The sequence below is a fragment of the Mytilus galloprovincialis genome, chromosome 14 (assembly GCF_965363235.1).
Source record: "Mytilus galloprovincialis chromosome 14, xbMytGall1.hap1.1, whole genome shotgun sequence".
Taxonomy (NCBI): Eukaryota; Metazoa; Mollusca; class Bivalvia; order Mytilida; family Mytilidae; genus Mytilus; species Mytilus galloprovincialis.
Genome location: NC_134851.1, coordinates 50,551,589 through 50,576,372, shown reverse-complemented (window position 1 = coordinate 50,576,372; position 24,784 = coordinate 50,551,589). Strand labels below are relative to the sequence as shown.

The following is a 24,784-nucleotide window of genomic DNA, read 5'->3' as shown; positions in this document are numbered from 1 at the left end:
TTCCATGATTCATAAACTAAAATTCAGGGTGAAGTTTAACTGCAATAAATCATCTGCAGACTTCATTTCTGAGAACATGTGTATCAATAAAATAAAGGAAACGGATCTTTGGCTTTATATAACAGTTTAAAAAATAAATGTCTTGTATTACAAATCAATTTCTTTCAACTCAAATTTAGAGAAACTCAAAACCTCTACATCCCTTATGAAAAGAGAAACATTGCTGCATGTTACCTTGCGGTAAGGTTGCAGCAATCTTTTTAGTTCGCCAGAAGACCTGAAAGTTGTTCACCCATGTTTGCCGCTAGCAGCAAACTGTCCACAAACACATGTTAAAAGTTGCCGCAAGGTTGTCATAAACTCTTAACGTTCTTAAATTTAAAGGAACTTTGTAAACAAACTTTAAAGCAGTCCTTAAGGGAGCTACCATTTGATTTTTATGGGGGGGCTAGGATGAAAAATTTTGTCCTGCATTTTCTTTTAGTTGTAATCTCTGTCCTGCCTTTTTATTTTTCACTCTATTCGGTCCTGCTTTTTTTTTTTTTTAGTTTATCCGGACTTTTTTTACATAAATTGTCATCCTGACTTTTTTTTTTTGCAAGTGTCTCATCCTGCCTTTTTTTTTTTACTAAAAACTCCTGTCCTGCCTATTTTTTTCAAATTTCATCCTAGCCCCCCCCCCCCCCCCCCCCCCCCCCCCCCCCCATAAAAATAAAATGGTAGCTCCCTAAGTTTGCTAGAAACTTCTACAAAATTTATAGCATACTGAGCATGCTCCCAGTACTAAAATCAGACTTCCTGTTTCTTTGATAACAGGAGGGAAGTTAATTTAATGTTCGTGTTTTCATATAAAAAATAAATGGATGTTATATATATGAAATATGTCTGAGTTATATATGATTCAATTAGTTCTTGAAACAGGCCATGCATCATTAATCATCTCTTTGGAAGTTAATTTATGCAGTTTTTGCATGTAAATTTGCTATTATTAGTACAAAAATTACCATAGTCACTTGATTTGCCAGCAGTTCACTGCAAACTATATAAGGCTGTGGAAGTTTGTCAGAAGTTCACCCCAAAAATTGCCAGAAGTTCGCCACAAACTATATAAGGCTATCAAAGTTTGCCAGAGATTCACCACAAATAGTCGCCAGAAGTTCACCACAAACTATATAAGACTATAAAACTTTGCAGCAAGTCTGCCGCAACCTTCATTTGCATGGTAAAACGTCGAAGTGTTGTTGCGGCAAACTATTTGAAGAAACCTTACCGCAGTGTTTGCGGCAGAACAGTTTGCAAGAAGGCTGATTTTTCAGTAAGGGATAACATAAGTTTTCAGCAGTAACATATTTTTTCCAACAGTTCTCCACAATTTTTTTTCATTTTCCTGAAATATACTGCCGCACCACCAAAAGATGTGTAATATAAAGGCTATTTTTCATTTAGAGTTACGACAACTGAAATTCATTATTAAGCTTGTAAGAAAATTAATTCCCTCCCCCCCTTTCTTCCCCTTTCTTCTCTCTCTCTCTGCTTTTGTTACATTTTTAGCCTGGGAACTAAACCATAACAGATTTTCATTAAATATATTCACTGAAAATTCTTTCTTAAAAGTTCGATCATTCAGTAAGCAGTAGTGAATACCACATCTTTTACATAAACTTGGGCTATTTATTTGACTTTGGCAAAAATTCTTTAAAAATCCACTATTTTTCGGTGTTTCAAGCATAGATATTTCTACCCATCTGGCAGGTTTTTACATCTTTCTGTATAAAGTTTTCACCTAGTATGTTTCCAAAAGTCTTCATGCATTACTTTTACACTAAAACTATGTTCTATTTTTCTAACTTTATGTCTGTACAACATCTTTTTTCGTTTAAACTATACATTTTTCCACTTTAATTCAGCATGTAACATGACTTTTTGAGAGATACCATGTGACTTACGAAAGAGTTATTGTCCTTTAATCAAATTTTCTGGAAATTGGCCTCAACGAAATGTACAATTGATTGAAATTACATGTATACAGCCTTTAATCAGGTAGAAAAGGTAAAAAGTTATCATCCGGAAACAATCTGTCTTCTGAAGACGCTGGCATCAATACAACGTGATACCAATATACGACCAAATATTTAAATTTTTTTGCAGATGTATAAAAATAAAACTAGTTACATGTAAATATTGACTAGAACAATCTACACATCAGTGAAATAAGTTTAAATTTTTTTTTTTTTTTTTTTTTTTTTTTTTTTTTATGAAATGAAAAAGCTTCAGCTGTTTGGCAATATTCCAAGAAAAAATAAAGTAAGTGGTGCCTAAATAATATATGTAAAAGATTAAGAGGAACGTGTTTGAAGACACTCAAGCTTCACAATATAAATCTACCAGTAAAAAAGGGACATAACTCTACAACAATAAATGACTCACTACCTGAAATTGATCACTGTGCATTGTGGTTCTGTACAAGTTTTATAAAATTTAAGGCAGCTTAAGCAGGTCGGGACCACTACCTTATATGGAAATGCATAAATTAGCATACTTATGTTCTCTCACATGTAATTGTTTTTTTACATGTGACGCAATTTATTTTTACCTAGGTTTTTGACCAATCCACTAAACGAGTAACAATGCATGATGGACTACTACGTGTTTACAATCAACCGAGAACACGTGTTATTTACTAAAATACAACACATTTTTTCGTGCAATGCGGGATTCACAATTTCGCTTAGTTTTTCATTTTTTGTATCCTCATTTATAGTTCGTGATACATAGTATTCCTTCCATGCTCAGATTAACGAAGAGTTGTTTCTATGCGAAGAAAAAAGGGTTTGAATTACCCGATATACAGCCATTAATATATTTGATGATGGCACGGAGATTTCATGTATTTGTCCACCCGACAGCAACGAAACAACAGCGAAAAACAATTACCCATAAGACAAACTTACTAGTGTAAAGAAAGCCGTCGATAACAGTCGGTTGATACGGTGCTTTTTGTCCGCAATTCGCTTTTTGTCCGCTTTTGCTTTTTGTCCGATAATTTTGCTTTTTGTCCGAAACTTTTGCTTTTTGTCCGTTGCTTTTTGTCCGTTTTGCCTTTTGTCCGATTATTTTGCTTTTTGTCCGAAACTTTTGCTTTTTGTCCGTTGCTTTTTGTCCGTTTTGCCTTTTGTCCGATTATTTTGCTTTTTGTCCGAAACTTTTGCTTTTTGTCCGTTGCTTTTTGTCCGGTTTGCTTTATGTCCGATAATTTTGCTTTATGTCCGATATAAAATGTGTATATTTTTGGCAGGTTTCATTTTGAACTTCAAAATACCATGTCCTTTTAGGAGTTAAATACAGACCATACTCACATTATAAATGATTTGTACATGAAATTTCATGTCTTTTACAATATATCGCATTACCTCTAAAATGGCTCGAAGCACTAATATCCTAGACCCGTAGGTGTTGGTCAACAGAGGGCAAGGGGAATACTCTTGTATATCCCTTAGTCTAAAAAACAACTATTGAAAGCTGGCTAAACTAACACATACTCCAGGTAGGCCATTATTCCAGAGGAAGAGGTAGTCAAACCCTTATAAATGGCTTATAGCACTTATGTCCTGGATCTACACGAGTTTATCAGCAACGAATTAAAAGGGGCATGAGTTTCGCCGGTATATCACGAAGTAAAAATAAACCTCATTATTGCCAGCTCTTCAAACTAAGAGATTTTCCACGTTGGCCATTATACCAGAGGTATAGGTAGGCAGTGCCTCTTAAATGGTCCATGGGCCACGGCACTTATGTCCTCGACCCGTACGAGTTGGTCAGAAGAGGGTAAGGGGAATACTCTAGTATATCACACAGTCCACCAAAAATAGTGACGGCTGTCCAAACTAAGACATTTTTAGGTGCGCACTTATACTAGATGTTGGAGTAGTCATTCTCTTAAAAATGTCTCATAGCACTTATGCTATAGACCCGAACGAGTTTGTCAACAATGAGTTAAAAGGGGGATGAATTAGCCCGGTATATAACGAAGTTGAAATAAACTGTTGCCCGCTGGCTAAACTAAGAAATTATCCACGCGGGCCATAATATGAGAGGTAGAGGAAGGGATTGCCTCTATAAAATGACCATGAGCACGTATGACCTAGACCCGTACGAGTTAGTCAGCAAAGTGTAAGGTTGGTACCCTAGTATATAATAAAGTCGAACTAAACTATTGCTGGATGGCTAAGAGATTCTCCGCGTGGGCCATGATACCAGAGGTAGAGGTTGTCATTGCCTCTAAAATGGCCTAAATCACTTATTTCCTAGAGAAGTACGCGGTATTATCAAAGGGTTTAAAAGGGTGTTGGTACCTCTGTTTACAAAGAAGTCGAAATAAATTATTGCCGGCTTGCTTTAGTACGAGATTCTCCAAGTTGGCCATTAATCCTAGGTTAAATGTGTGCATTGCCTTTTAAATGGCTGATAAAACTAACGCCCTAGACCTGTACGAGTTTGTCAGCAAAAGGTTAAAGGGGGATGCGATGCCTCTTTTTACAACGAAAATATAAATTAAGCCGACTGGCCTAACTAAGAGATTCTATACGCGGGGTATTATATCAGAGGATGAGGTAGGCATTACCTCTAACATAGCCATAACACGTATGTCCCAGACCCGTGTAAGTTAATTAGCAATGGGTAAGGGGGTTACCTAAGTATATCACAAAGTCAAAATAAACTATTGCTGGCTGGCTAAACGAAGAGATTCTCCACATGGGCCATGATACCAGAGGTAGAAGTGGCCATAGCCTCAAAAATGGCCACTTATGCCGTAGACCCGTACAAGTGCTTCAGCAAAGTGTTAAAAGGGGGAGGTGGTATCTATGTTTACAACGAAGTCGAAATGAATTATTGCCGGCTGGCCAAACAAAGAAATTCTCAACATAGGCCATTATAACAAAGGTAGTGGTGGACATTGCATCTAAAATGGCCCATACTTCTTATTCCATTGATCTGTACGAGTTTGTCAGCAAAGGGTAAGGAGGGTACCCTGGTATATAACAAAGTCGAAATAAACTATTGCCGGATGGCCAAAAATAAAAGATGATCCACGTTTATCATGATACCAGAGGTAGAGGTGGGCCTTGCCTTTAAAATGGTTTATTGCACTTATGCCAGCAAAAGGAAAGGAGGGTATTCTAGTATATCGCAAAGTCGTTATGAAATATTGCCGGCTGTTCAAACTACGAGATTCACCACATGGGCCATGCTACCAGAGGTATAGGTGGTCATTGCCTTTAAAATAGCCTATAGCACTTATATGGCATATACCCGTACGAGTTTGTCAGTAAAGAGCTAAAATGAGGAGGTGGTACCTCTGTTCACATTAAAGTCAAAATAACTGTAGCCGGTAGGCCAAACTCCGGGATTCTCTACGTGGATCATTATACCAGAGGTAGAGGTTTATTTCGACTTCGTTGTAAACAAAGGTAACACCTTTTATTTTTAACCCCTTGCAGGCAAAATCGTACAGGTCTTTGGAATTAGTGTTATATGCCATTTTAAAGGCAATTACCATATCTATCTCTGGTAAAATGGCCTACGTGGAGAACCTCTTAGTTTGGCCAGCCGGCAATACTTTATTTCGACTTTGTTGTAAACAGAGGTACCATCTCCCCCTTTTGATTCATTATTGTCAAACTCGTACGGGTCTAGGGCATAAGTGCTATAAGAAATTTGTATGGCAATGCCCTCCTCTATCTCTGGTAAAATGGCCTACGTGGAGAATCTTTTAGTTTGGCCAGCCGGCAATTATTAAAGTGTATTTCGACTTCGTTGCAAACAGAGGTACCACCTTACCCTTTTAATTCATTGTTGTCAAACTCGTACGGGTCTTGGGCCTAAGTGATCTGTGCCTTTTTTAAGGCAATGCCTACTTCTACCTCTGGCATCATACCCCACGTGGAGAATCTCTTGGCCAGACGGCAATTGTTTATTTCGACTTTTTTATATACCAAGGTACTTCCCTAACCCTTTGCTGACTTACTCGCTGGCTTATCCCTTATTGTAAGTAAGTAAGTTCAATAAATATAAGACTATATGCCAGGTCTTTCTGACAACCAATTACAAACAAATTGGGGTTTATCTAATGAGGCTTTTCCCAGGATGCAATTGCTCGTAGACTGTATACAGTTGACCAAATAATCCACAAATTCCGCAAAAGGATCTTTTAATTATAGGCCATGTCCATTTAGACATTAAGCAACAAAAGCCCAGCATGACCGATGCATTTGTCTTTAACATCTCCGATATTGATTCCGCGTGGCCTTCCAATTGACATGAGTGTCTATTGGTGTTCATTGTTAAACCTTTGGAGCTATATCAGTTTGTGTGGAAATTAAGAGCACGATGACCTTCCCTTGGTGATAACAACATGACCAACAACCATATCGTGTGTTACCAAAAGCCGTCAGCGATAGTCACACCGACAATTTGCTACCTTCGTGGACAAAAGCCTGGCTTTTCGCTGGATCCTAATTAACATCTAGTGTTGTCACTACCATTTGCTGTAGAGATTTAGTTGCACAACATAACAGAAACATTCTTTGTAAATACTCTATGTTGATATTTTGACATTTGGATGGTTCATATACCAATTGTAGCCGAAAAAAGATAATGAAACATTTCTGTTTAATATCGATCTATTGTTGGAATTGTAAATTTTCATATTCAATTTTTGTTTGTTTAAAGATCACCATTTTAAATAACGATTTTAATTTTTTAAAAAGCAAGTGTTAGACTTGTGCTTTTATTGCCACTCAGTTCATATAACCTGTCATTTTAGGAGAGCCTGTAACTTTTGTTGCAGAAAGCTCGACATATGAATAGTGATCCGGCGGCGGCGGTGCAAGTTAACTTCTGAAAAGCTTAATATTTTAGAAGGTGGAAGAATTGGATGCTTCATACTCTGTATATAGATGCCTCATGTTACGAAGTTTCTGTCAGTCACATGTCCAATGTCCTTGACCTCATTTTCATGGTTCAGTGATCACTTGAAAAAAAAGTTCAGAATTTTTGTAATGTTGAATTCTCTCTTATTATAAGTAATAAGATAACTATATTTGGTATGTGCGTACCTTGCAAGGTACTCATGCCCGTCAGACAGTTTTCACTTGACCTCGACTTCATTTCGTGGATCAGTGAACAAAGGTTAGAATAAGTTTTGGTGGTCAAGTCCACATCTCAGATACTATAAGCAACAGGGCTAGTATATTCGGTGTATGGAAGGACTGTAAGGTGTACATGTCCAACTGGCAGGTGTCATCTGACCTTGACCTCATTTTCACGGTTCAGTTGTTATAGTTAAATTTTTCTGTCTTGGTCTGTTTTTCTCATACTTTATGCAATGAGTCTACAATATTTGTTGTATGGAATGATTGTAAGGTGTACATGTCTAGCGGGAAGATATCATCTGACCTTGACCTCATTTTCATGGTTCAGTGGTCAAAGTTCAGTTTTTGAGTTTTGGTCTTTTTATCTAATATTATATGCCAAAGGTCACTATATTTGGTGCATGAAAATATCTTATGATCTATATATAAGTCTCCCAGGTTTTATTTGACCATGACCTCAATTTCACGGTTCATTGCACAGTGTTAAGTTTTTGTGTTTTGGTCTGTTTTTCTTAAACTATAAGTAATAGGTCAAGTTATTTGTTGTATCGAAGAATTGTTAGCTGTTCATGTCTGCCTGGTATGGTTCGTCAGACCTTTACCTCATTTTCATAATTCATTTGGTCTTTGTTTAGCTATCTTGGTTAATGTTAAGTTTATGTGGCAGTTGTAATAAATCTTTATACTTAGGGCTATCAACATAATATTAATGATGAGTAAAGTAGGCGAGACATTTCAGTGTGTGCACTCTTGTTTAAATGTGCTTATTTATCCGAGTCCTGGACTGCATTCCAGTGGCTTAATTCGTTTACTTTTGTGTAAATTTTATACAGATCAGTATTTTTTCAAATGTTTTACCAATATTTTAGCTGCATGTAACATCTTGAACACTCAGAACAGCAAAACAAAATTTAGATTTCAGAAATAAATAGCCTTTAGTCATCGACGAATAGCCGATGATTTCAAGAGTTGTTTCCGTTAAAGGATGATTCCTTTTTTTTGTGCAATACTTGCTCTTTCGGAGGCTCGAGGGTAATTTCAGCAAAAATTTTATCATTTTTGTTTTCATTACAAATTTTATTTATTACACTATTAGTTATAACTTTATGAATTGGCTCAAAAATCAACCCAAAAAATCGAATGATTTTGGCCTCAGATTTATTTTTCAAATGTTTATATCTCTGTAAAAGCTCCAAATTGTCTCCCTTTAATGCAATAATGACATTTTGTTTTGGCATTAGAATTAAAATGTCTTTTTCAACTCATCGGTGACCAATAGATATTTTTCAAATATGCTTTACGTAAACTAAACAGTTGTAAAATTAATCGATTTCTGTAATTTAGTTCTTTTTTTATTTCGATATATATATCTCTCTATTTCTCCTATTAGTTCAACTTAAAAAAAAGTACCTTAACAAAAATGGTTGCTTCTTTCGAGGGCAGATTGTGAGCTTAAGTGAACGATAACCCCATGTTTTTATTTGATTTTTCTATTTAGTATATGATAAAAGTTCATCTATAGAAAAACAAGCAAAATCCTACATGTATATTTAAAAAATAATGGATTAATACCCTCCAGTCCCCTTAACGACAAAAAAAAATAAATAGAACATTACGTTTAAGTATCACCTACAGTATTTTACAACCTCCATTGGTGATACATTATATGTATTTCTGCTGTTGTTTTATATAAGTTATTGTCCTGAATAAACATCTTTATGCGTGTTTGCGTTTCAGTTTTTATTGTGAAATTTCTTCAATCAGCCAAGACAAACTTTAAATTTCGCCTTAACGATGTTTTCGCGAGAAATCCATGTATTATTATCGAATTACTACAATTAATCATTGTCTAGTGCCCTAAAATGAGATTTTCCGAGACGCTGGGTTTGAAATGGGATACCCTATTTAATTTAAACAATATTTGCAATCTTTTCAAAAAGATGCAGATAGGAATTTTCGTTCCTTATGAAAGTGTTCGCAAGGAGTTAAATTATAAACTCCTTATAGGATTTTTAAAAAGCAACTATTAAGGACCCCCTTGGAATAAAGATCTTCCAAGACAACGTGTTCGAGAGTTTGAGTTTACTACATGACTTTTTAAAACTTAATGGACGGAGCAGGATTATCTTACTCTTCCAGTTAACCATACATCATCACAGTTGCATTGGTTCTTGTTGCTCAGATTTTAAATTTCAATGATTTCGTCCGAGACCACAATTGTCGTCCCTTGATTTTCGTTATTAGTCCCTAGTGATAACAGTGGGTTACTTGCCAATAATTTTTATACTCCTTCCAAATTTATTTCTCCTTGTTTAATGCCTCACATTGTAAGTAGGGTGGGGGGGGGGGGTGAAATTACACTGTAAAAAAATTTGGGTCCAGAATTTTACAGGAAAGTAGTGATTTGGTCCAGCTGAAAAGGTTAAAAATTAGCACGTCCACTTGTATTTGTGTCTATCTGATGAGTTAAGCCTTTTTCAACTGATTTTTATAGTTCGTTCTTATATTGTACTGTTATACCACTGTCCCAGGTTAGGGGGAGGGTTGGGATCCCGCTAATATGTTTAACTCCGGCACATTATTTAAATCTGTGCCTGTCCCAAGTCAGGAGCCTGTATATTCAGTGGTTGTCGTTTGTTTATGTGTTACATATTTGTTTTTCGTTCATTTTTTACTTAAATAAGGCCGTTAGTTTTCTCGTTTGAATTGTTTTACATTGTCTTATCGGGGCCTTTTATAGCTGACTATGCTGTATGGGCTTTCCTCATTGTTGAAGGCCGTACGGTGACCTAATGCTGTTAATGTCTGTGTTATTTTGGTCTTTTGTGGATAGTTGTCTCATTTGCAATAATACCACATCTTCTTTTTTATGAGAATGCCAACTCCTCACACGTACAATTATTACTTCATTTTCTTTTTTTCACTCATCTAATTATTATATCTATTTTAATTCAATATTGTATCCATATAAATGTATATGAACGCTTACATATATATAATTATTGCGATATCATATATAAGAGAGAGGCAAAGTGTACCAAAGGATAATCACACTAAAAAGGTTTGAAACAAACCAACAAAGCCGCAGCTGAATGAAAAACAAAAAAATACACAACAGTCCACAAAACAAATGGTCCGAGAACACAATTAATTCGTAGTGCATTTCTTTTAGAACATAAATGAAAATTTAAAAAATCCCACCTGCACTTTCTCAATGAAACTTTTACAGTGTGTTGTACTAATTTTGGGACAAATTATATCAAAATTATAGAAAACTTCATCGCGTCTAACTCAAAATATGGACAATTTTGTGTTTAGGGTGTCTTGAAATCTTTTGACAGCTTCCGAAGTGCTAATTTTTAACCTTTTTCAGCTGGACCAAATCACTACTTTCCTGTAAAATTCTGGACCCAAATTTTTTTACAGTGTAATTTCACCCCCCCCCCCCCACCCTACTTACAATGTGAGGCATTAAACAAGGAGAAATAAATTTGGAAGGAGTATAAAAATTATTGGCAAGTAACCCACTGTTATCACTAGGGACTAATAACGAAAATCAAGGGACGACAATTGTGGTCTCGGACGAAATCATTGAAATTTAAAATCTGAGCAACAAGAACCAATGCAACTGTGATGATGTATGGTTAACTGGAAGAGTAAGATAATCCTGCTCCGTCCATTAAGTTTTAAAAAGTCATGTAGTAAACTCAAACTCTCGAACACGTTGTCTTGGAAGATCTTTATTCCAAGGGGGTCCTTAATAGTTGCTTTTTAAAAATCCTATAAGGAGTTTATAATTTAACTCCTTGCGAACACTTTCATAAGGAACGAAAATTCCCATCTGCATCTTTTTTGAAAAAATTGCAAATATTGTTTAAATTAAATAGGGTATCCCATTTCAAACCCAGCGTCTCGGAAAATCTCATTTTAGGGCACTAGACAATGATTAAATGTAGTTATTCGCTAATAATACATGGATTTCTCGCGAAAACATCGTTAAGGCGAAATTTAAAGTTTGTCTTGGCTGATTGAAGAAATTTCACAATAAAAACTGAAACGCAAACACGCATAAAGATGTTTATTCAGGACAATAACTTATATAAAACAACAGCAGAAATACATATAATGTATCACCAATGGAGGTTGTAAAATACTGTAGGTGATACTTAAACGTAATGTTCTATTTATTTTTTTGTCGTTAAGGGGACTGGAGGGTATTAATCCATTATTTTTTAAATATACATGTAGGATTTTGCTTGTTTTTCTATAGATGAACTTTTATCATATACTAAATAGAAAAATCAAATAAAAACATGGGGTTATCGTTCACTTAAGCTCACAATCTGCCCTCGAAAGAAGCAACCATTTTTGTTAAGGTACTTTTTTTTAAGTTGAACTAATAGGAGAAATAGAGAGATATATATATCGAAATAAAAAAAGAACTAAATTACAGAAATCGATTAATTTTACAACTGTTTAGTTTACGTAAAGCATATTTGAAAAATATCTATTGGTCACCGATGAGTTGAAAAAGACATTTTAATTCTAATGCCAAAACAAAATGTCATTATTGCATTAAAGGGAGACAATTTGGAGCTTTTACAGAGATATAAACATTTGAAAAATAAATCTGAGGCCAAAATCATTCGATTTTTTGGGTTGATTTTTGAGCCAATTCATAAAGTTATAACTAATAGTGTAATAAATAAAATTTGTAATGAAAACAAAAATGATAAAATTTTTGCTGTAATTACCCTCGAGCCTCCGAAAGAGCAAGTATTGCACAAACAAAAGGAATCATCCTTTAACGGAAACAACTCTTGAAATCATCGGCTATTCGTCGATGACTAAATGCTATTTATTTCTGAAATCTAAATTTTGTTTTGCTGTTCTGAGTGTTCAAGATGTTACATGCAGCTAAAATATTGGTAAAACATTTGAAAAAATACTGATCTGTATAAAATTTACACAAAAGTAAACGAATGAAAGCCACTGGAATGCAGTCCAGGACTCGGATAAATAAGCACATTTAAACAAGAGTGCACACACTGAAATGTCTCACCTACTTTACTCATCATTAATATTATGTTGATAGCCCTAAGTATAAAGATTTATTACAACTGCCACATAAACTTAACATTAACCAAGATAGCTAAACAAAGACCAAATGAATTATGAAAATGAGGTAAAGGTCAGACGAACCATACCAGGCAGACATGAACAGCTAACAATTCTTCGATACAACAAATATACTTGACCTATTACTTATAGTTTAAGAAAAACAGACCAAAACACAAAAACTTAACACTGTACAATGAACCGTGAAATTGAGGTCATGGTCAAATAAAACCTGGGAGACTTATATATAGATCATAAGATATTTTCATGCACCAAATATAGTGACCTTTGGCATATAATATTAGATAAAAAGACCAAAACTCAAAAACTGAACTTTGACCACTGAACCATGAAAATGAGGTCAAGGTCAGATGATATCTTCCCGCTAGACATGTACACCTTACAATCATTCCATACAACAAATATTGTAGACTCATTGCATAAAGTATGAGAAAAACAGACCAAGACAGAAAAATTTAACTATAACAACTGAACCGTGAAAATGAGGTCAAGGTCAGATGACACCTGCCAGTTGGACATGTACACCTTACAGTCCTTCCATACACCGAATATACTAGCCCTGTTGCTTATAGTATCTGAGATGTGGACTTGACCACCAAAACTTATTCTAACCTTTGTTCACTGATCCACGAAATGAAGTCGAGGTCAAGTGAAAACTGTCTGATGGGCATGAGTACCTTGCAAGGTACGCACATACCAAATATAGTTATCCTATTACTTATAATAAGAGAGAATTCAACATTACAAAAATTCTGAACTTTTTTTTCAAGTGATCACTGAACCATGAAAATGAGGTCAAGGACATTGGACATGTGACTGACAGAAACTTCGTAACATGAGGCATCTATATACAGAGTATGAAGCATCCAATTCTTCCACCTTCTAAAATATTAAGCTTTTCAGAAGTTAACTTGCACCGCCGCCGCCGCCGCCGGATCACTATTCATATGTCGAGCTTTCTGCAACAAAAGTTACAGGCTCTCCTAAAATGACAGGTTATATGAACTGAGTGGCAATAAAAGCACAAGTCTAACACTTGCTTTTAAAAAAAATAAAATCGTTATTTAAAATGGTGATCTTTAAACAAACAAAAATTGAATATGAAAATTTACAATTCCAACAATAGATCGATATTAAACAGAAATGTTTCATTATCTTTTTTCGGCTACAATTGGTATATGAACCATCCAAATGTCAAAATATCAACATAGAGTATTTACAAAGAATGTTTCTGTTATGTTGTGCAACTAAATCTCTACAGCAAATGGTAGTGACAACACTAGATGTTAATTAGGATCCAGCGAAAAGCCAGGCTTTTGTCCACGAAGGTAGCAAATTGTCGGTGTGACTATCGCTGACGGCTTTTGGTAACACACGATATGGTTGTTGGTCATGTTGTTATCACCAAGGGAAGGTCATCGTGCTCTTAATTTCCACACAAACTGATATAGCTCCAAAGGTTTAACAATGAACACCAATAGACACTCATGTCAATTGGAAGGCCACGCGGAATCAATATCGGAGATGTTAAAGACAAATGCATCGGTCATGCTGGGCTTTTGTTGCTTAATGTCTAAATGGACATGGCCTATAATTAAAAGATCCTTTTGCGGAATTTGTGGATTATTTGGTCAACTGTATACAGTCTACGAGCAATTGCATCCTGGGAAAAGCCTCATTAGATAAACCCCAATTTGTTTGTAATTGGTTGTCAGAAAGACCTGGCATATAGTCTTATATTTATTGAACTTACTTACTTACAATAAGGGATAAGCCAGCGAGTAAGTCAGCAAAGGGTTAGGGAAGTACCTTGGTATATAAAAAAGTCGAAATAAACAATTGCCGTCTGGCCAAGAGATTCTCCACGTGGGGTATGATGCCAGAGGTAGAAGTAGGCATTGCCTTAAAAAAGGCACAGATCACTTAGGCCCAAGACCCGTACGAGTTTGACAACAATGAATTAAAAGGGTAAGGTGGTACCTCTGTTTGCAACGAAGTCGAAATACACTTTAATAATTGCCGGCTGGCCAAACTAAAAGATTCTCCACGTAGGCCATTTTACCAGAGATAGAGGAGGGCATTGCCATACAAATTTCTTATAGCACTTATGCCCTAGACCCGTACGAGTTTGACAATAATGAATCAAAAGGGGGAGATGGTACCTCTGTTTACAACAAAGTCGAAATAAAGTATTGCCGGCTGGCCAAACTAAGAGGTTCTCCACGTAGGCCATTTTACCAGAGATAGATATGGTAATTGCCTTTAAAATGGCATATAACACTAATTCCAAAGACCTGTACGATTTTGCCTGCAAGGGGTTAAAAATAAAAGGTGTTACCTTTGTTTACAACGAAGTCGAAATAAACCTCTACCTCTGGTATAATGATCCACATAGAGAATCCCGGAGTTTGGCCTACCGGCTACAGTTATTTTGACTTTAATGTGAACAGAGGTACCACCTCCTCATTTTAGCTCTTTACTGACAAACTCGTACGGGTATATGCCATATAAGTGCTATAGGCTATTTTAAAGGCAATGACCACCTATACCTCTGGTAGCATGGCCCATGTGGTGAATCTCGTAGTTTGAACAGCCGGCAATATTTCATAACGACTTTGCGATATACTAGAATACCCTCCTTTCCTTTTGCTGGCATAAGTGCTATAAACCATTTTAAAGGCAAGGCCCACCTCTACCTCTGGTATCATGATAAACGTGGATCATCTTTTATTTTTGGCCATCCGGCAATAGTTTATTTCGACTTTGTTATATACCAGGGTACCCTCCTTACCCTTTGCTGACAAACTCGTACAGATCAATGGAATAAGAAGTATGGGCCATTTTAGATGCAATGTCCACCACTACCTTTGTTATAATGGCCTATGTTGAGAATTTCTTTGTTTGGCCAGCCGGCAATAATTCATTTCGACTTCGTTGTAAACATAGATACCACCTCCCCCTTTTAACACTTTGCTGAAGCACTGGTACGGGTCTACGGCATAAGTGGCCATTTTTGAGGCTATGGCCACTTCTACCTCTGGTATCATGGCCCATGTGGAGAATCTCTTCGTTTAGCCAGCCAGCAATAGTTTATTTTGACTTTGTGATATACTTAGGTAACCCCCTTACCCATTGCTAATTAACTTACACGGGTCTGGGACATACGTGTTATGGCTATGTTAGAGGTAATGCCTACCTCATCCTCTGATATAATACCCCGCGTATAGAATCTCTTAGTTAGGCCAGTCGGCTTAATTTATATTTTCGTTGTAAAAAGAGGCATCGCATCCCCCTTTAACCTTTTGCTGACAAACTCGTACAGGTCTAGGGCGTTAGTTTTATCAGCCATTTAAAAGGCAATGCACACATTTAACCTAGGATTAATGGCCAACTTGGAGAATCTCGTACTAAAGCAAGCCGGCAATAATTTATTTCGACTTCTTTGTAAACAGAGGTACCAACACCCTTTTAAACCCTTTGATGATACCGCGTACTTCTCTAGGGAATAAGTGATTTAGGCCATTTTAGAGGCAATGACAACCTCTACCTCTGGTATCATGGCCCACGCGGAGAATCTCTTAGCCATCCAGCAATAGTTTAGTTCGACTTTATTATATACTAGGGTACCAACCTTACACTTTGCTGACTAACTCGTACGGGTCTAGGTCATACGTGCTCATGGTCATTTTATAGAGGCAATCCCTTCCTCTACCTCTCATATTATGGCCCGCGTGGATAATTTCTTAGTTTAGCCAGCGGGCAACAGTTTATTTCAACTTCGTTATATACCGGGCTAATTCATCCCCCTTTTAACTCATTGTTGACAAACTCATTCGGGTCTATAGCATAAGTGCTATGAGCCATTTTTAAGAGAATGACTACTCCAACATCTAGTATAAGGGCGCACCTAAAAATGTCTTAGTTTGGACAGCCGTCACTATTTTTGGTGGACTGTGTGATATACTAGAGTATTCCCCTTACCCTCTTCTGACCAACTCGTACGGGTCGAGGACATAAGTGCCATGGCCCAAGGACCATTTAAGAGGCACTGCCTACCTATACCTCTGGTATAATGGCCAACGTGGAGAATCTCTTAGTTTGAAGAGCTGGCAATAATGAGGTTTATTTTTACTTCGTGATATACCGGCGAAACTCATGCCCCTTTTAATTCGTTGCTGATAAACTCGTGTAGATCCAGGACATAAGTGCTATAAGCCATTTATAAGGGTTTGACTACCTCTTCCTCTGGAATAATGGCCTACCTGGAGTATGTGTTAGTTTAGCCAGCTTTCAATAGTTGTTTTTTAGACTTAGGGATATACAAGAGTATTCCCCTTGCCCTCTGTTGACCAACACCTACGGGTCTAGGATATTAGTGCTTCGAGCCATTTTAGAGGTAATGCGATATATTGTAAAAGACATGAAATTTCATGTACAAATCATTTATAATGTGAGTATGGTCTGTATTTAACTCCTAAAAGGACATGGTATTTTGAAGTTCAAAATGAAACCTGCCAAAAATATACACATTTTATATCGGACATAAAGCAAACCGGACAAAAAGCAACGGACAAAAAGCAACGGACAAAAAGCAAAAGTTTCGGATAAAAAGCAAAATAATCGGACAAAAGGCAAAACGGACAAAAAGCAACGGACAAAAAGCAAAAGTTTCGGACAAAAAGCAAAATAATCGGACAAAAGGCAAAACGGACAAAAAGCAACGGACAAAAAGCAAAAGTTTCGGACAAAAAGCAAAATTATCGGACAAAAAGCAAAAGCGGACAAAAAGCGAATTGCGGACAAAAAGCACCGTATCAGTCGGTGCTAATATTCACGAGTACAGTAATTTCCGTATAGATAATTAAAGACAAATGTGTGATCCTTGAATTTTGTGTTCGTAAAAAGGCGAAGAAATATTTACATACATGGCAGTGTTCATAAAATCTACAAGTATTTATTTTTGTCACATTTCAGTATACGAGATTTCCAAACTGTTCCCTTTGTTTTGAAGGTAGTGAAGTCACCAACTGTAGTTTCATTTTGTTTTCGTTTTTTAAAGGACGACATCGAAAGATCGATGTAGGATAAAAAACTTAAATCAAATAGTTTTTTTTTTTTTTTTTTTTTTGGGGGGGGGGGGGGGGTTGAAAGTGCTGCAAGTTTTATCGATCCAAAAACAATTTTATATAAATACATATTGGTCAATCAATTTTTCCCAAATTAAGTTTAGAGAGGGGTGTGGGGGTCAGTGAAAAAACTATGCGAATTAAGTTTCTTATCCTGCATTGAACTTTTGATGTCGTCCCTTAAACGGGCTCGGACATTTACCAAAATGATTAAAATCATTACAGCTGATTTCCTAATGCTTGCAAAGTAAAACTTTGGTTGGCTTGCTTGCTTTGTGTGTATAGTTGTTTATACAAGCTTTGAAAATAAGATTGACATCTTTAAACAATATATACAGGCATAGTTTAACTTGTATAATTTATATTTGACCTTAATTCTTCTCCTTTTATATATTATATTGGGCCGTTTTTGTTTTGTTTTTGTTTTTGTTTTTTTTTGTTATTTTTTTTTTGTTTTTGGATTGTTTTACTCAAGTAATTTTTGGGTTATTTATAGCGTACTTTTCGGCACTGAACCTATGACTGCTTACTTTACTAGATTGTGTCTTTTTTGGAAAGATGTCTCATTTGGCACTCATACCGCATCTTCTCATTTCTATATACAAAGCACGTTTTAGAATAAAAATAATAGGTAATGTGGCACCCACTGTGACCCAGGAGCTTTAAATATTGGAGATATTTCACATACGTCAACATGACAGCAGCCGAACGATAAAAAAACCTCTGAGGTATATTTTGTGATAAAACAAGCAACAAACGGACTTTATCGATGGATGAAGCTATACAAAATGTATTAAGCTATATACCGTACCCGCTCAGTGGCGGCTAAAAAGAGGGGGGGTCCGGGTGTTGGACCCCCCTTTTTTTGAACGATTAATACATTTGAATGGGGACATGTAGTTGGAACCCCACCCCCTTTTATCCTGGGTTAGGACCCTCCTTTTTAAAATGGCTGGATCCGCCCTGCCGCTTTCATAACACTTATTTTTAGCATACTGAATATTATAATGTTCTTACTTTCAGTTCAGGACCTGATAAAAATTTTACACATCCAGTACAGAAAGAAATGTTTCAATGAAAGTTTTCGTGTTTTTCTAGGCAGAAATGATTTTGGAATGACATTATACAGGTTTAAAAGAGCTCAAAAAATTTCATAGTGGACAGTGGTCATTTCATCTGAAATTTCACTGTTTCAGGTCGTAAAATAATTGCACAGGTACAATGCATACCAAATGGAGAAAAAACCTGTTCAACAACTTTAACAAGGCGAAAAAGAAAGTCGAATAGCGAAGCCCGTAAACAATACTTTTTTAATCTGAGCATGCAAATTGAAGATTTTGTTATATATTTTACAAAAATCACATTCGCAGAACAAAAACATATATTTTGAGAATCCCAGACACTATATTAGTTGACAGTTCTTCCTCTAATTCCACGTGTATTCCGGTTGTAGTAAACTCGTAGTAGCCCACAATGCATTGTAGCTCATTGAGTCGATTGGTCAGTTTGTGTTTGGGAAATTACTATGCAAATATATTCTGACGTAAAGAAATCTAGAGTTCTCGACCTGTTAAAGGGTATGATTGCAACATGAATAAATTACTTACTTTTTTTCTAAAATGTTTAAAAATTGAACACTAGCAAGTCAGTAGAACATTACCTATAAACTAGACATGAAACCCAATCACCATACCCCATCACCATACCCCATCACCATACCCAAGCACAATACCCAATCACGTTCACTTAGCATGACACCCACAACCATTTACACTGTATGGATAGAATAAAAGGTAAAGTTTATACTGGCTTGCTAATGTTTTCTTCTTTGTTTTCTTTAATTATCCCCTCGCCCCTCATAGCAACAGCTTTATATATAGTTGACCTGGGACAGCTTTGGAGCAGGTTGAGTGGAATGAGGCAACACCCCAGGGACTAGAATTTAAGAGCTTAGAGGTCTTTGAGGAGAAGCCTATAGGGGTCTGATGAAAGGGAGAGTGATACTTCAGGCACTGGGGGTAGGGGATAGTTAACCCAAACAAGTCCAGGGACTTATTTTTAAGGGCATGGGGTCGGGGAGGGTTATCCCATAGGGTCCAGGGACTTGTCTTTAAGGGCTTGGGGTCAAGGAGGGTTACCCCATGGGCGTCCAGGGACTTGTTTTAAGGGATGAGGGGTCAGGCAGGGTTACCCCATGGGAGTCCAGGGACATGTTTTTAAGGGATTGGGTCAGGAAGGGTTACCCCATGGGAGACCAGGGACTTGTTTTATGGGATTGGTGGTCGGGGAGTGTTACCCCATGGGAGTCCAGGGACTTGATTTTAAAGGTTTTGGGATCAGGGGGGGGGGGTTACCCCATGGGAATCCAGACTTGTTTTTAAAGGCTTGGGATCAGGGAGGGTTAATCAATGAGAGTCAATTGTATTTAAGGGCTTGGAGATCGGGGAGGGCTACTCCATGGCCTAGTGTAATAGAGATGAAGAAGTTGCTGGGTAAGGAGGGGAAGTAAGTAATGTGTTAGTGTTGTAATTTCACACTGGTCTGATACTGTTTGGTTGCTTTAAAGTTTGTGAAGTACAAATAACCCTGTACTTTGGGATGAAATGCATTATAAATTTCAAAATAATGAACACTTTCCTTTTCTGAATTTAAATAAATAGCACTTTCTTTTCTGAATTTAAATATAAATAACACTTTCTTTTCTGGATTTTAAATAAATAATTCCTTTTCTAGTTTTTAGATAAATAACCATTCCTTTTTCTAAATTTAAATAAACTAATCCTTCCTTTTTTCAAAATTTAAATAAATAATCCTTCCTTTTTTCAAAATTTAAATAAATAAACCTTCCTTTTTTCTAAATTTAAATAAATAAACATTCCTTTTTTTTCAAAATTTAAATAAATAAACCTTCCTTTTTTCTAAATTTAAATAAATATAAACCTTCCTTTTTCCAAAATTTAAATAAATAAACCTTCCTTTTTTCAAAATTTAAATAAATAATCCTTCCTTTTTTGGAATTATAAATAAATAAACCTTTGTTTTTATTAAATTTGAATAAATAACCATTTCTTTTTTTAAATTTGAATAAATAACCTTTTTTTAAATTTGAATAAATAACCATTTCTTTATCTAAATTTAAATAAATAACCTTCTTTTTTCTAAATTTGAAATAATGACCCCTTTTTTTGTGTGCTGGTGGTGTAACCACAGGTTTGTGTATGCGTCTAGTGTGGTTGGGAGTCATAGACTCTTACACTGCCGCTGGATAGCTTATATTCATAGGTGAAAAGAAAGCTGAGTGCTTTCCTTCCAGTACATAGCCTCTACACTAACAAGACTTTTACAGTGCCTCCCCGTGACAGCACATGGTAACTAGGATCTAGTGTCCTAGGCTTAACTGTAGAGGATCTCGGAGTAGCAAGGACCCTAGAGATGAAGTGTGTAGGCTGATCGACGTGCAGACATCCCTGGCACTCATCAACCTTGCCCCAGTTATGGGTTAAATAGCCGGCTGAATGATGGTCATCAGCCTTGAAAGGATGTCTAGTAGAAGAAAACTCTGATATGAAATTTTGGGTAGTCTCCAGGCTTGGGATTGAGAGATATGGCAACAACCTATCCTTGTAAAAAGGAAAAATGATTATATACTGATTAATCTCCCAGATGAGGAACATCACCAGAGGCGGATTAAGAGGGGGGCCCAGGCCCCCCCTTTTTGGGAAAAAATTTGGTTGCTTATATAGGGACTGGATCGGGCCCCCTCTTAGGTCAGTCAGTGGGCCCCCACTTATGAAAATTTCTGGATCCGCCACTGATCACAACCGGCTCTGCATGAATCTTTAAACATTCAAGACGAGGTAAATAGGCATAAGGTACATATAGGATGTCTAGTCATTTCATTTGAGTAGTTATGATTTTGATGAATAAATTCACGTCTGGATATAGTATTACATAAGTCCACAAGATAATTAACATGGAGCACCAAAAATATTCATTGATATTCTATTTTAGTGTGGAAAAGGGATAAATTTCTAAGTGAGCAATCTGACACTTACCAGAAAACTAGATTCAGTAACCTTGGGGTCATCCATAATTGTCAATCATTTTTTCCAAGTGTATAAAACGTACACTTGGGGGGAAAGGGGGGGGGGGTAAAAAATCAACATTTTTAAAGTACTTTTTTTATTTATCAAATAAAACAGTCAGATATGTTTCAGTTATTTTCAATGCAAATTTCTATATTAAACTATACTATAATAGACTTGATCTTAATTTTTTTTTTAAGAATGATTGAATCTTGTCTTGAAATCAAGGAGGGTAGGGGGTCTGAAAAGTGTATGTTTTGTACACTTTGGAAAATGGTTGACAATTGTGGATGAACCCTAATATCAACCCAACAAAATGGAGAATTTTAACAATGGTGCTCCTTAAAGAATAGGAAGGGTACACAGTTTCCGCTCCAAAGGTCACAATTAACAGTTCTGACCAAAATATTTATAACAAATAAGAATTCATAGGTTGAAAAAAAAATCATGCATAAACTAAAAATAAAAAACTATAAAAATTCATGAGAATTAGCCTGGTAAATTAAGAAGTAACATACATCTAAACAATTACATGTACAGTATATACATAGCAATTTGATATTTACACCTGGCCCGTTGGACCTTTATGTGACTTTAGCAATATTGTATCTTGTTTATCTGTATTAACTGCTATGATTAGATGTTGATTAATTGACTAAATTCCATATACATGTATAGATATTGAAATAAGATGTGGTATAATTGCCAATGAGACAACTGACTCCACCAGAGACTAAAAGATATATAAGTTAACAACTATTGGTCAACACTCGGCCTTCAATTAGTGTTTAATACTATCACAGTTATGGATTCAATTTTTTTTCAGTTATCCTGGATATTTTGAAAACACTTAAATGATTTACTGAAGGAAAATCGAAGGAAAGTAGGACCTGGATGTAAAATAATACCAACTTTAAGGTATGTATGTTAAAGGTTACATTAAATCCTTGTTTCAAGGTTACATTAAAGATGATGAACAATTCTAGTTTATTGCTTCTATAATAATACAATACCTAATTACAGATATAAAATATGAAGATGTGGTATGATTGCAATTTTGAAAACTCTCCACAAGAAACCAAATGACAAAAAAATTAAGAGCTATAGGTCACAATTCTGCCTTCAAAATGAGTAAAACCCATACCACATAGTCAGCTATAAATGGGCCAAAAAATGAAATTGTAAAAAAATTCAATCGAGAAAACAAACTGCCTAATTCACATCCAAAATAATGAACAAAACAAATATGAAACACAGCAACAAACATTAACCACTGAATTACAGGCACATACAGAGTGTGGCAGGGTTAAACTAGTTTGAAGGCATATTGTCCTTATCCATCAAATCTTTGGTTAAATGAAAAAAATTAATCCGTGGTGCCTGAAAAAATGGACGTTTATTTTAAACAATCTGAAGTAAAATGTAATTACAATGGTGGCATTTTATACTTAAGATGCCATAAGAATTAATACAATTCCGAACTGCTTTATATGAAGAATTTCTTTAGCCTTTGTCTCCTGGTTACCCCATATATTGATAAAATGTAAATATCTTCTGACATCAACATTATATATATTATTTGGTGAATTTTAGTTTATGTTTTGAATGAAATTTTATTTTCTATTTGTAGACAAAGCGTGCTTGTTCATTTAGAAATCAACTGAAGCAGAAGAATGGATTCTGTTGATCTGAGGAACTTGGAAACACTTAATTATTGACCAAAAAAATATGTAGTATTACAATTATGTTTAAGGAGAGAAGATAGAAAGAGGGGGAGTGCCAGTTGTAAAGATTTATTCTTTTAAACCAGATATGTTGATTACATTTGAATTTCATAGGCCTACAGTTCCCCCTTAAATGGTCTTAGTTAATACATGTACTAGGTGTTTAATTTAAGACTTGGATGTGACTTGTGAGAACAATCAGCTGCCATTGGTTTAAATCTATTTTTATGCCCTTTCAGTTTGGGGGGGGGGGGTGCATATTGTTTTACTCCTGCCCTTACGCTCTACCATCCTATTATAGGTATATAGATATAAGAAGATGTGAAATTGGTGACAATGAGACAACTCTCCATCCGATTCACAGCTATTCCAGATAAATACTCCTAGAGTTTAATGAGTTATCTCCCATGTTTGTAGGTACCTTTGATATTTTGATATTTCATGATAAGGCTAATGCAAATAGAAGATTTAGCTTGTTTTTAAATTTAACAAACTGAGCATAAATTGTGACGAATGGAAACTAGCAGGCTGAGTTTTCGGGTTAACGGGAGGGAATACACTTGTTTATCTCTTCATATGAGCTAGTTTTGTTCACTGCAATAAATTAGAATGTATTAGTTTTAAAAATAATTGTTATATATTTTTTGTTAGATATGCTATATAAGATGTAAATAAAGTAAGATGACAGTATTATTTAGAGCTCTGTAAATAAAATCAGCTTGTAAACAGGTCTAGATAATGCATTAAGTGGATTGGTCTGACATTGGGATTTCAAATTATATTTACTCCGTCATCATCTACAAAAGTGCAATATTATCTTCCTCCCAATTATGACTTCATTTTAAATTTAATGAGTTATCTCCCATATTTGTAGGCAGGGGTGGATCCAGTATTTTTGAGAAAAAAAATCTTAGCTTTAAAATAATATTCATAACACCCTGTCCATGAAATTGAACATTGCTCCTCTTGATTTTAGTAAGTAAATTCTTTTGCAACAGTTTTAAAGAAATGTCAAATAGTATTTCATAATGCATTAGAAGGAATGGTATATTTTATAGAATGCTAGTATTGTTTTACTTGTATGTTTAGTAGTAAAAAAAAATGTAATATATTATTTGTTTTACTATTTACTATTATCAAGAAGAATAACATTTCCCTGTTTGCTAGTTCCTAACGATTGTAAAGTTGAAATTTCTGTAACTATTAAACGCCTATGATTCTACAATGTATGAATTTCTTTTTAAGCAGGGTGTATTTTTTTCAATATTGCCATATTCCTATGTCATAAGTAGCAGTATTATATAAGGTAATTGCTACATAAATCATTTCTCATTTTAATAAATAACATTTATTTGAACTTTTTTATGTTTCTTTAAAATATTATAAAAATAATATTTTGTTCCGCTTTTTAGAAATAATCTTATTTCAGTTATTTTGAGAATAAGAGTTTTGAGTTAAAATCCATGGCTGGGTCAAACCACACAAGACTAAAATCTGATATTTGCTTGTAATAATATTTCAGGTTATATTTATCCCTTCAGAATAATATTTAAGGTTAG

General features: G+C 35.4%; 1 long non-coding RNA gene across 1 annotated transcript; it reads left to right on the top strand.

The window, feature by feature from the left end:
* Nucleotides 1–2,414: 2,414 nt before the first annotated feature.
* Nucleotides 2,415–24,582, top strand: LOC143058571 (uncharacterized). Its single transcript, XR_012973126.1, has 3 exons — nt 2,415–2,496; nt 22,328–22,419; nt 23,132–24,582. It is a non-coding gene; the product is annotated as an uncharacterized LOC143058571 (long non-coding RNA).
* Nucleotides 24,583–24,784: the final 202 nt, after the last annotated feature.